The sequence below is a fragment of the Cornus florida genome, unplaced genomic scaffold, assembly GCF_030987335.1.
Source record: "Cornus florida cultivar Cherokee Brave unplaced genomic scaffold, ASM3098733v1 CherokeeBrave_3.0.0_Hap2_Chr07, whole genome shotgun sequence".
NCBI classification, from domain to species: Eukaryota; Viridiplantae; Streptophyta; class Magnoliopsida; order Cornales; family Cornaceae; genus Cornus; species Cornus florida.
This window is the reverse complement of record NW_026775577.1, coordinates 20,169,605-20,184,735: the sequence shown is the minus strand read 5'-3', so window position 1 is coordinate 20,184,735 and position 15,131 is coordinate 20,169,605.

Sequence of the window (15,131 nt, the reverse complement as noted above, 5' to 3'; positions counted from 1 at the left end):
CCCAACGTAACTTGAGAAGTCCAAAACATCTCTCTATTACATTTCTAGCTGCCGAATGCTTCATGTTGAAAAATTCACGAGGGGTAGTAGGTTGGTGACCCTCCTTCCAATCATTCAAGTGATACCGTTGTCCTCTATATGGTGCAAGAAATCCTTGACAATTTGTATATTCAGCATCAACAAGATAGTAGTAACCTTAATAATAACATAAGTTTTAGTGATAATTTTTTATACTTAAGCATAAACTAAAGTGTAAACATTGTTGTATAAACAAGTTTCTTACCTTGAGGGACATTGAATCCATTTCTCTTATCCATTGCCTCTCGAAGCACTCTAGAATCTCTTATGTAGAGAACGCTTTTGGATATAAAACACCATTAAGTAATAAATTAGTTGAAGCCACCAACTCACTGCATACTCTATGTTTGACCATATTGTTCCTAGTGCCATAACTTTCTTTTTTCTTGTCAACTTCATTGTTGCTAAATTGAGTCGTGCCATTGCTGCATTAAAAAAAAAAAATTATAACTTGTAAACTTTACATATAACAGTCAAATTATAATTTTTTGAAGATAATATCTAACAAAATTTGAATGCGTAAAAGGATTAAAATATAGTAGTATTCACTATAATTCTGCAATTATACTGGAAAAATTGGAATGACACACACTAGTCAAATGACATTAACAATTTCCTGAGTAACCATTTATATAGAAAACAGCAGCACAATAGACACTAGAATGTTGCAGAAATACCTTTATCTTCTAAGCAAACACATCAAACATATAGAGATTAGAGCACATCCTTTTCCATTCATTTATTCAAAGTTATGTTCCCAGATTTTTTATTTTTATTTATTAGCCTCTGAGTCTGAAATGATGGTTACACCTCTGAGTTATATCTATATATGGATATTTATGTTCCATATTGTATTGTACCTTTACTTTCAATTTTGTGTTTCTGTTGTATATATCTTGTGATTGAATCTACATGGTTGCCAAAAGTTAGAAGAAAAGAACACTGGGAATAAAAAACACCTAATTTGCCAAAAATTTCTTTTCTTTTCCTCTCCTTTTAGCAATCATACAGCTGAGGATTCAAAATTTTCTCCCATTTTTTTCATGTTGTCTCCTCCATGAAAGAATTTACTTTGTCTAATTATATATTGTTGATAAATTGGGTTATGTTTCTCATGTACCCTCTTTGATAATTGAAAATTATTTCTTATGAAGATTTTATATGCTTTGTTGTTCTACAGTTACTGCAGTTTCGGCATATATTGGAGTTCCACTGTCGTTCTGTCTTTGAGTCAATTTCCCAAACAAATAGAATACTAAATGAAGCATAATCTAGTTTCTAGACTTCCATGGCAGAAGATAAAATCTATACTAAAGATGGACCGTAATCGCGGCCGAAGATGACATCTATACGAAAGATGGAACAGTGGATTACAAAAATAATCCAGCTGAAGCAATTTATACACACAAACACACAATCAAAAAGTAGATCATAATCAACTAATCAAACTCGACTAACCACAAATCAATCATTAAAATCATCAAACTGCGAAATTTCACAGATATAGAATTAGAAAATCATAGCATATCTAGAAATTCAACACCTAAACCCTAGTGAAAGAATCAGATCTCGTGTTTTCTTCTATCAAAATGATTCACAAAAACACAAAATGAAACTACTCGGATATATAGAAAGATATATAAATAAATGTATATATATGTGTAAAGAAAGTAATTGAACGTGCCTTGATCTTGAAAGAGAGAGGGGGAAGAATGATGGTGCCCTTCCTTTGGAGGATTTTGACGATGTTGTTACTGGCAGTAGCCGTAAGCGTTAGGCAGATCGACTCCCACAAAGAGAAAGAGAAAGAGAAAGAGAAGGTGTCGTAGAGAAAGAGAGATCAACCTTGTAGATATATTTGTCTGAAATAAATCCAAAAGGATTTTTGGTATAGCAGAGAGAGAGAGAGATCTTGGTGGTAGATCTTGCTTGAAACGAAGCAAAAAAAAAGAGGGTATTTTTTGTCTTTGATTTTTTTAATTATTTTATTATTGGGAATGTAATGGCTATTCCATGTCTTAGAAAGAGGAATTGGCATTCCACCTTTTTGATGGAATGGGCATTCTCTGGGAATGCCTTAGAATGGCCATTCCACTTTAATGTGACACACCAAACAAGGAAATGGGAATCAGAAAGTGGAATGGTCATTCCATTCCAGCCACTTCCATCACACCAAACTAGGCCTTATATGCTCTGTAATTTGTTTGCAAATATTTATGCGCCTATTTAATTAATATTTTTAAACTTAAATAACAAAACAAAAGTGTTCAATATTAAAGCTAACAATATGACAATGATGTGTCATAGGTTCATTCTTAGTTATGCACATTTCAAACTGTTTTTATTTAGTATTAGGTGCATTCGGATAATGCCATCAATAATAAATGTTACGTTTAGTTGTCAATAATTTTAAAGAATGTGAATTGTTGCAAATTCAATGATTCACAAATTGAATTCAAGGATTCACAAAATTAAATTTGCAAATTACGGAAGAATTCATAAAATTGAATTTGCGAATTACGGAAGGATTTGTCCTATGTTGATTCTCTTGTGGCGTGCGAGAATTACTCCACTTTGAAAGAATTGCACAACTTAATTCAAGTTTTCATAGAAACTGTCATGCCCCTAGACCGTAGTCAGGATTGTGAACACAACACGTAAACAATTACAGTCTCACAATCACTAATATCCCTGTAACCTGTCTCAACCACACATCCACCTATCTAATTCTTTTTTTACAAAACCAAGACTGAAAGTAAATAGGTAAGACGCACATATTTCAACTTTAAAGTTTTAATGTCTGAAATAACATTTATTGCATGCCAGGAATACTCTAAAGAAATATAAACCAAAACATAGTCTATCATGCGGAACAAAACACAACAACACCAGCCCCGACTCTGTCTACAGCTGAGGAGGAACACCCTCCACACCATCCATGCCATGACCTGAAAAGATGTGTATAAAATAGGAATGAGCAACTACAGCTCAGCGGGAGTTACTTAAAACGCACTCCTTAATACCTCCGTGAATTCAGACAAAGAATAGACAAAGGGTAATGGGATCATACAAGCTCGGGAAAAACAGAATATAATATGAGATAATAAAATGAAGTGTCATGCAATGCCAATGCCAATGCTAATGCCACTAACACTTCTCACTTTCCAAAAATCCCATTTTCATTACAAAACAAGTTAATGTAATCCGCCTAGGGCTGCTTCCCAGTACCACGAGAAGAGAGTTGATCATCTATCCCTGATATAAGGCCACTCCTTGTGATCATTTGGGGCTCTAGTGACACAACTACACGTAGAGCCACTCCCTACGTCTCTTCTAGATTCCCATTAACTACACAGACAAGGCAACTCCTTATCCAGTTTTCAAATCATTGATTCAAATCCTTTTTCCAAATTCACAGATACAAGACACCTTCTTGTTATCCAGTTTTCAAAACCATTTAGTGAAACATTTTCACTTCCCTTTTCATTTCAACATCATCCCCATGCTTATGTGAGATGCATGTACATTTGTATAATACGATATACAAGTAATGAAATAAATATGGAAATCTAAACTCATTTACAATATCATGGTTGTAGGTGCAAAATTTCGCCCAACCAATAATGATTGAGAAAAATAAAACAACTCACTCAAAAACAATAAAAATAAATAAGAACAGTGTGTAGAGAAGCGTAGAATTGCTTGATCCTTTATTGGAGGTCTTAGCCTCTATTTATATACAAACGATTGCAAAATTATGGTAGGACTCGCGTTGCTTGCCCTCCAATTCTTTCTATATAACCATTCTTTTCTAATAGAGTTCTTTCCATTGTCGAATTTTCCATACATAGAAATTGCCTTGTACAGAACTTCCTATCCGAATTTTCCTTCTACAGCAAATCCTTCAAATAGTAGGATTTGTGCATTTTTGGGCTGAATATATTTTGATCCGGCTGGGCTTGGGTAACAGGTCGGATGTTAAATATTCATACGCTGGACTGACGACAAGCTGGGCTGATGACTTCTTGATTAGGCCTTGATGGAAGTTGGAGGACAAATAACAATGGTCTTGGGCTGTAAATACCCTCAACTTGGGCTTGAGCATGATGGGCCTTATATGTCCTTGGAATGTAGATATGGGTAGTGGTGACGTGTGCGCTTTTTATTGGAGGGAGTTTTTTTCCCTCCACAATGGTATTGCATTTTAATCCACACACAAGCATGTTGAAATAACAGGCTAACAAATCCATGGTTGCATAACATAGGAAATATGTTTTCTATCTCACATTTACCATATAAAAACTTCTACAGTGCTTTATAATATTAATAAAACAAGTACAAAACTTCCCATTTCAAGAAATATTATAACTACCAATATTGTAATTTTCAGGTAGCAGCTTATGTTTACAGGGTCATAACTTTTTCCAAAGTTGGAATCTAAGGCTAAAATTGGTATCATTGGAAATCTTGTTTCGAGCTAATCAATTTAGACTCAAAAATTGCTCAATTTGGATGTAAAATGAGGAAGTTATGGTCAGTTGAAATTCAGGTTGCTGTGCAGAAAATTCTGTAGATTAAGGCGCGAACCTGGCAGCATATGTTTGAAGGGTCATAACTTTTTGCACAGTTGGAATCTAAGGCTGAAATTGGTATCATTGGAAATCTTATTTTGAGCTAATCAGTGTAGACTCAAAAATCGCTCAATTTGGATTTTAAATGAGGAAGTTATGGTCAGTTGAAATTCAGGTTGCTGTGTAGAAATTAAGGTTGGCAGGTTCGTTTTTCAACAATGTTTTAAGCACAAAACACACAGAATTGATTCCTTAAAGGTAAAGGATGTGAGAGTTAAGTAATCTAACCTCAAAGAAGCTTGAAAATCCTTGCAAGAACAATTTAAAAGCCCAATGATTGAATCAAAGTTACCAACTTTGTAAACAAAATGAAGAACACCCTCTTTGAAATACAACCACCTCTTCTCTTTTTTTAAATCAAATTTTGATAACCCCATAGGTGGAAAATGCTCATAACTTCAACATAAAAAAGGAAGTCTATGATCTTATGAATCTTTTTCATTCACAAACCCTCCCCAAATTCTCAACACAAGCATCCCAAATTAAGCTTACAAAGAAGATAACTAGGGAAAAAAAAACAAAGGCACGAAATGGTTCTGCAGAATATTTCTTTTGTGTATATCTATTGTACTAGATGACACATATCATAGATTTACATGAGGGAAGCCACCAAGTACTAAGGTGTTAAGCCCACACAATAGTCAAAATCTAGACCATGCACAAAGACTAAAACACCCCTCAACAAACACAAAATCCTATTCATGCCATTTGTATGAAAATGTCCACAACACCCTTTCACAACTAACCAAATGCCAATTATGCTATTTTGCATAATAAAATTATACTTTTCCATTTATATCCTATTTGCAAAACAAAAAGTCCATAATACCCTTTATGAAACAAATAATGACATTTAAATTATTTAACCACATTTGCAACTTAAATCATAATTTCTAATAATAATAAAAAATAAAAATAAAAAAACTAAAATGTATGAATGCCACCATGTGCGGAAAATAATAAAAATGCAAAACTGCAAGTCCTCACAGTCTCCCCAACATACAAGGATTTCGTCCCCGAAATCAAGTCGTACCTGGGGAAGAAAACAAACTCGGATACGCAGAACGAACATCCTATTCCCGTTCCCACGTAGCCTCCTCAACACCGTGATGTCGCCATAAAACCTTCACAAGAGTCACCGTTTTACGCCTTAACACTTTGTTCCGAGTGTTAAGAATCTGAACGGGTCCCTCCTCATAAAAAACATCCTCATCAATGTCAATATCAACCCAACTCAATACATGTGATGGATCCGGCTCATACTTCCGCAACATCAAAACATGAAACACATTATGGACCCGGTCCATCTGTGGTGGCAATGCCAATCTGTAAGCAACCTCGCCCACTCGATCCAAAATCTCAAATGGCCCAATGAAACGGGGTGACAACTTGCCACTCTTTCCGAATCGTATCAATCCTTTTCACGAAGAAACCTTGAGAAACACGTGGTCTCCCACCTCAAAGGATAATGGTCTTCTCCGTCTATCTGCGTAACTTTTCTGTCGGCTCTGAGCAGTCAACAACCGCTGCCGAATCAACTTAATCTTTTCTGTGGTTTCCAATATAATATCTGGCCCTATGGTGGCTGTCTCACCCACCTCAGTCCAACAAACAGGAGAACGACAAGGCCTACCATACAATGCCTCAAAAGGAGCCATCTCAATGCTCGACTGATAGCTATTGTTGTAGGCAAACTCGACAAGAGGTAAATGATCCTCCCAACTACCACCAAAATCAAGTACACAGGCCCGAAGCATATCTTCTAAGATCTGGATAGTACGCTCCGATTGGCCGTCCGTCTGCGGATAGAATGCTGTACTGAAATGCAACGGTGAACCAAACGCTGCATGAAGCCCTTCCCAGAACTTTGATGTGAACTTAGCATCCCTATCCGAGACAATGGACAATGGAACCCCATGTAATCTGACGATCTCCCTAACATACAATCTGCCCAGTGCCTCAGCAGAATCTGTCACCTTAACAGGCAAAAAGTGAGCGGTCTTAGTTAATTTGTCAATAATGACCCAAACAGACTCATTCCCTCTCGGTGACGTCGGAAGTCCGGTCACAAAATCCATAGCAATACACTCCCATTTCCACTGTGCTACTGGCAATGGTTGCAATAAACCTGCAGGTCTCTGATGCTCTGCCTTTTCTTGCTGACAGGTAAGACATCTAGCAACAAATTGTGCTACATCTGCCTTCATCCTATTCCACCAATACTGGCGTCTCAATTTATGATACATTTTAGTACCACCTGGATGCATAGTAAAACGAGAAGTGTGAAACTCCCGTAACACATCCTCCCGACAAACTGTAGGAACCACAAGCAAACCTCTGAACCGTAAACCACCATCCGTATGCAAGGTCCAGTCCTTTACTGTGTCCCCACCTGAAATCAACTGATGAATGGCAGCTAAATCTGAATCCTGTCTCTGTGACTCAATCACCCGTGTAACAAGAGTAGGTTGAACCACAAGACTAAACAGAAAAGCTGATTCATATCTAACACTGTCATCACAACACTGCAGTCCCATCTCTGCCAAATCCTCCAACATCTTCCATTTCCGAATGGCTAACCCAGCCATAACTCCACGAGATTTTCGGCTTAAAGCATCTGCTACCACATTCGCCTTACCTGGATGATACTGTAAATCAAGATTATAGTCTTTCAAATACTCAACCCATCGCCTCTGTCTATTGTTCAAGTCCTTCTAAAAGAAAAAGTACTTGAGACTTTTGTGATCTGAGAACACCTCAAATCTCTCACCATACAAATAATGCCTTTAGCTTTTCAAAGCAAAAACAACTGTTGTTAACTCCAAGTCATGAGTGGGATAGTTAAGCTCGTGAATCTTCAATTGTTTAGATCCATAAGCCACTACCTTGCCACCCTATATCAACACACAACCCAAACCATCCCGAAAAGTATCACAAAAGACATCATAACCCAAGCCACGCTCAGGTATCACCAGTACTGGAGCTGTAGTCAATCTCATTTTCAATTCCTGACAAGATGACTCACAAGCTTCAGTCCAATCGAATCTGATCCCCTTTCGGGTCATCCGAGTCATAGGAGCGGCTAAGTGAGAAAAGTCCCTCACAAACCTGCGGTAATAACTCGCTAAGCTAAGAAAACTCCGAATCTCATACACATTTTTTGGACGTTCCCAAACCAGAACTGCTTCAATCTTCGAAAGATCAACTGAAACCGCACTGCCTGAAACAACATGTCCCAAAAACTTTACCTTTTGGAGCCAAAATTCACACTTTGAATACTTGGCATACAAACGGTGCTCTCAGAGCATCTGTAACACTATCCTCAGATGAATCTCGTGATCCTCTCGAGATCGTGAATACACAAGAATGCCATCCACAAACACTACCACAAACTGATCCAGATATTTGTGGAAGACACGGTGCATCAGGTCCATGAATGCCGCTGGCGCATTCGTCAACCCAAAAGGCATTACAATGAGCTCATAATGACCATACCGCGTACGAAAAGCTGTCTTCGGAATATCCTCATCCCGAACTCGTAACTGGTAGTACCCAGATCTCAGATCAATCTTGGAAAAGCAAATAGCTCCCCTCAACTGATCAAATAAATCATCAATCCGCGGTAAAAGATACTTGTTCTTGATGGTTGCATGATTCAATTTCCGATAATCAATGCACAACTTCATAGAACCATCATTTTTCTTTGCAAATAACACTGGTGCGCCCCATGGTGAAACACTAGGCCGAATAAAACCCTTCAGCCTTAAATCATCCAACTGCTTCTTTAATTCCTCCAACTCTGCTGGTGCCATACAATACGGAGCCACAGAAATCGGTGCAGTACCAAACATCAAGTCAATCACAAACTCAACCTCTCTTCTAGGAGGTAAATCCAGTAAGTCATCCGGAAACACATCCAAGAACTCACAAACAACTGACGGATAAACTGTTTCCACATCACCATATTCTTCAGCTAAAATGCTAGCTAAGAAAAAATCACAACGGTCCCGACCACGAACACCATAACAAGCTGAAACCAAGGAATCACTTCGATCTCCTACAAACACAAAACAATCTCCCTCCAGCGTACACACTGAAACTCTCCCACTGAAGCAATCAATGGTGGCACGAAATGATGATAACCAATCCATTCCAAGAATGACGTCAAACCCTGTCATCTTAAGAAAGATAAAATCAAAAACCAAAGTCCACCCGGCAATCACAATGGTGCAATCCCGCACCACTCTGCTCACAACTAATGAACCACTGAACGGCGTTTCAACACACAATGCTCGGTCCAAGCAGCCAACCTCCAATCCCGATTCAAATGCAAATGTGCATGAAATAAATGAATGAGATACACCGTAATCAAATAAAATGCGAGCCCAAAATTCAAAGACTGGAAACATACCCCTCACCACTGACGGTCCCGAAGATGACTCAGGAAGTGCATACACTCGGCCCTGGGATATCTGAGCCAGTGAACCTCCAGCCTGAACCCCGGACTGCTGACCAGTCCTTGAAGAAGTACCCCTCCCAGCTGGTCTAGATCCCTGTGAAGATACAGCTGGCTATGGTGGTCTAAACTCAGACTGTACTGCAGCAGTCTGAGATGGTCTCTATTGTGTACCACGACCACTCCCAGAACCTTTGCCTGAGCTACCAGTCCTCCTTGGACAGTCTCTAACCCTATGGCCTTGCTGCCCACATCCAAAGCAAGCTCCCGTAGAAAAAGACTGTGGACAATCAGACACATAATGACCAGGCTACTGACATCCGAAACATATAACCTCACTCCTACCTGCTCTGGATGGTACGGAAGTAGAAGGAGTAGGTCGGCCTGACTGCTGTCCTCCAGACCTAGATGAACTCCCTTTCTGCCTCTTGTTAGACTGACCCTCAACCCCTGAATCACTGGCTCGTCTTTGCTTCCACTGTTCCCAAGTCTGATTTTTATCATTCAGCTCAGCTTCAACAATTAATGCCCTTTCTACAGCCTCAGGATAAGTTTGTAGGCACTGTGCTGCCACAAAAGTCCTAATCCGATTATGGAGTCCCTCTACAAACTTATGGACTTTATCTGATTCCTTACTTACAATCTCTGGAGCAAAACGAGAAAGAGAAGTGAATTTATTCTCGTAATCTGTCACTGTCATAGAGCTGTTCTGAAACAAAGAGATAAACTCCTTGTGCAACTCTCATCTTTTAGTCGCAGGAAAGAACTTATTGTAAAATAACTCTTTGTAAGCATCCCACGACAATGTCTTCACATCCATTCTGTTAGACACTGACTTCCACCACAATTTGGCATCCCTAGTAAAGTTGTAGGTAGCCAACAAAATCATCATAGAATCATTTTCAACTGCCAGAGCATTAGTATGCTTTTCCACCTAGTCAAACCAATCATCTGCTAACAACGGGTCAGTCCCACCCTCAAACAGTGTAGGCATAAGTTTAACAAATGTAGAAATAAGTTTGAGACTTCTTTTTGTCTCATCTTCCCCTGCAGACATCACTGGCAATGGCAAACCTCCCTGTCCCATAGTGTGAGATGCAGAACTTTCCCCAGATCGTCCAACTGCAAGCCCAATCTCTTGGCCTCTCGGTGCCTTGTCCTTCCTACGAGGCGGCATACTACAATGAAATGCAAGTCAATAACAATGTCACTATCCACAGTCCCAAACTGACTCATATGAATAAAAATCATTAAACACATAGCATGCTTACAAGACAAATACCAGATAAACATGTAAGCACATAGGACAATGCAAACCCCTACACACACAGCTGTAGACAGACCTCTACCCGTCGTCCCTAGGTTATAGGAACCATACTCTGATACCACAACTGTCACGCCCCTAGACCGTAGTCAGGATTGTGAACACAACATGTAAACAATTACTGTCTCACAATCACTAATATCCCTGTAACTTGTCTCAACCACACATCCACCTATCTAATTCCTTTTTTACAAAACCAAGACTGAAAGTAAATAGGTAAGACGCACATATTACAACTTTAAAGTTTTAAAGTTTGAAATAACATTTATTACATGCCAGGAATACTCTAAAGAAATATAAACCAAAACATAGTCTATTATGCGGAACAAAACACAACAACACCAGCCCCGACTCTGTCTACAGCTGAGGAAGAACACCCTCCACACCATCCATGCCATGACCTGAAAATATGTGTATAAAATAGGAATGAGCAACCACAGCTCAGCGGGAGTTACTTAAAACGCACTCCTTAATACCTCCGTGAATTCAGACAAAGAATAGACAAAGGGTAATGGGATCATACAAGCTCGGGAAAAACAGAATATAATATGAGATAATAAAATGAAGTGTCATGCAATGCCAATGCCAATGCTAATGCCACTGACACTTCTCACTTCCCAAAAATCCCATTTCCATTACAAAACAAGTTAATGTAATCCGCCCAGGGCTGCTCCCCAGTACCACGAGAAGAGAGTTGGTCATCTATCCCTGATACAAGGCCACTCCTTGTGATCATTTGGGGCTCTAGTGACACAACTACGCGCAGAGCCACTCCCTACGTCTCCTCTAGATTCCCATTAACTACACAGACAAGGCAACTCCTTATTCGGTTTTCAAATCATTGATTCAAATCCCTTTTCCAAATTCACAGATACAAGGTACCTCCTTGTTATCCGGTTTTCAAAACCATTTAGTGAAATATTTTCACTTCCCTTTTCATTTCAACATCATCCCCATGCTTATTTGAGATGCATGTACATTTGTATAACACGATATACAAGTAATGAAATAAATATGGAAATCTCAACTCATATACAATATCATGGTATTGCATTTTAATCCACACACAAATATGTTGAAATAACAGGCTAACTAATCCATGGTTGCATAACATAGGAAATATGTTTTCTATCTCACATTTACCATATAACAACTTCTACAGTGCTTTATAACATTAATAAAATAAGTACAAAACTTCCCATTTCAAGAAATATTATAACTACCAATATTGTAATTTTTAGGAAGCAGCTTATGTCTACAGGGTCATAACTTTTTTCACAGTTGGAATCTAAGTCTAAAATTGGTATCATTGGAAAGCTTGTTTCGAGCTAATCAATTTAGACTCAAAAATCGCTCAATTTGGATGTAAAATGAGGAAGTTATGGTCAGTTGAAATTCAAGTTGCTGTGCAGAAAATTCTGCAGATTAAGGCGCGAACCTGACAGCCTATGTTTGAAGGGTCATAACTTTTTGCACAGTTGGAATCTAAGGCTGAAATTGGTATCACTGGAAAGCTTGTTTTGAGCTAATCAATGTAAACTTAAAAATCTCTCAATTTGGATTTTAAATGAGGAAGTTATGGTCAATTGAAATTCAGGTTGCTGTGCAGAAATTAAGGTTGACAGATTCATTTTTCAGCAATGTTTTAAGCACAAAACAAACAGAATTAATTCCTTAAAGGTAAATGATGTGAGAGTTAAGAAATCCTACCTCAAAGAAGCTTGAAAATCCTTGCAAGAACAATTTAAAAGCCCAAGGATTGAATCAAAGCCACCAACTTTGTAAACAAAATGAAGAACACCCTCTTTGAAATACAACCACTTCTTCTCTTTTTTTAAATCAGATTTTGACAACCCTACAGGTGGAAAATGCTCACAACTTCAACATCAAAAAGGAAGTCTATGATCTTATGAATCTTTTTCATTCACAAACCCTCCCCAAATTCTCAACACAAGCATCCCAAATTAAGCTTGCAAAGAAGATAACTAGGGAAAAGAAAACAAAGGCACGAAATGGTTCTGCAGAATATTTCTTTTGTGTATATCTATTGTACTAGATGACACATATCATAGATTTGCATGAGGGCAGCCACCAAGTACTAAGGTGTCAAGCCCACACAATAGTCAAAATCTAGACCATGCATAAAGACTAAAACACCCCTCAACAAACACAAAATCCCATTCATGCCATTTGTATGAAAATGTCCACAACACCCTTTCATAACTAACCAAATGCCAATTATGCTATTTTGCATAATAAAAGTCTACTTTTTCATTTATATCCTATTTGCAAAACAGAAAGTCCATAATGCCCTTTATGAAACAAATAATGACATTTAAATTATTTAACCACATTTGCAACTTAAATCATAATTTCTAATAATAATAATAAAAAAAAAAACTAAAATGTATGAAGGCCACCATGTGCGGAAAATAATAAAAATGCAAAAATGCAAGTCCTCACAGGAACAAACAAATGCATAAATTTCTTTCCAATGATAAAGAAAAAAATTCATATATACGAACGAGAGATATGTTCAGGGTGACAAAATCTAACTTAAATTTGGGTTAATTTAGTTTCATTGCACTTTATTTTGAATTGTGTTCAGTTAAACTATTCAACTTCCTTAAAATTTAAAAATATAAAAAGAATTCCTTTATATTAAAATAAATAAAAAACCGTTAGAATAAAATGAAAGTGTTGTGGGGTACTATCTATTGTCATTTTAGTCTTTTGTCTTTGTTATGTATAATGTATCAATTTTAAATTGTCTAATTATACAAGTACATTAAATTCTTAATTTAGTTTAGTAGTACTATAATGCTAAAGTAATATATTGAATGTGTGTAATGTATCTTTAATAAAAATGTGTTGCATCATTGTTATATAGTGCAAAATGGGTGCACATGATTCTATTTAAATTTTGAATTGGATTCAAATCCGTGAAAAAATAAAAAGAATTTTATATTTGTCCGTTCAATCCTAATTCACACGATTGTTACTCTTATGCTCCGACGCACTTTAAGCGTTATATTTTTTTTACATAAATATGAGGACCCCAACTTCTCAGTTTAGCTATCATACAATCCTTTTTTTTCTTTTTTGAAAGGTTAAGCACAAAGGAACGCTCATGCTTATGGAGGCTCGAACACCCTACCTTTCTTTTTGAGAAGGAGGACTGGGCTATTGTGAATTCAATCGACATTAACTTTTTAAGCAATCAAATTAAGGAACGCATACTTCTAAGGATTAAGGAACGTATACATTCAAAAAGTTAAGGAATTGAATTCGATCTCTCTCAGCTTTTCATTTTTCCAAAATACTTATTCTGTAATAAGTAATGTCTGATGAATGTTGTCTAGTTCGACAATTAGACCCTTAAAAATAGAGCACAGGACCGGAGAGAATGCTTGAGTCGGTTTTCAGATAATAATTTTTGAGAATATATATTTCAGGAGAGACTCGAACGCAGACACACTCGTTTGGAGGTTAGAGAGCCTCGATCAACTAGGTCACCGGACAATGCTCAAGAATTATTATTGTTGACCAAAAACTTCTAACCATGTCCTCTAAACGGTAAGGGCACCAGTGTTTGGGCAGGTCCATAAATTCGTATTGGATCAGTTGATGGTTTTGGGCGTATTGGAAATTTTATTGATCCAAAAGCCCATATTGTAATCCAAATAAAATTTTACAGCCCATATCCAAGCCCATACATAATCTTCTTAAGATTATCAACCCAAATCCAAACTAAAATTGATCACTTTAAAGAATTATAAAATAATAAACTTCTTAATTAAATAAAGTAAAACTAAAAAGTATTTATATACTCTATAATTTGTCTGCAAATATTTATGTGCCTATGAATACATTTAATATTTTTAAACTTAAATAACAAAACAAAAATGATCAATATTAAAGCCAACAATATGACAATGATGTGTCATTCTATAGGTTCATTATTAGTTATGCACATTTCAAACTTTTTTTTATTTAGTATTAGGTGCATTTTGATAATGTCATCAATAATAAATGTCACATGTAGTTATCAATAATTTTTTTTTTTTTTTTTTTTACAAGGCAAGAAGGGTTAGAAATTAGATGAGTAGGTGCAAAGAGTCGAAACCTGGCACTCCCAAAATTCACCGAACGCACTAATCACTGGGCTATCAATAATTATTAATAATTTAATGAATGTGAATTGTTACGAATTAGATGATTCACAATTTGAATTCAAGGATTTACAAAATTGAATTTGCGAATTATAGAAGGATTTGTCCTCGGAATTACTTTATTTTGAAAGAATTGTGCGACTTAATTCAAGTTTTCATAGAAATAAACCAGTGTATGAGTTTCTTATCAATGATTAATAATAATAATAATAATAAAAACCTCATATATACGAACATGAGATATGTTCATTGTACAAGTACATTAAATTCTTAATTTAGTTTAGTAGAACTATAATGCTAAAGTAATATATTGAATGTGTGTAATGTATCTTTAATACAAATGTGTTGCATCATTGTTATATAGTGCAAAATGGGTGCACTGGATTCTATTTTAGATTTTGAATTGGATTCAAACCCCTGAAAAAGATAAAAAGAATTTTATATTTATCTGTTCATCCTAATTCACACGA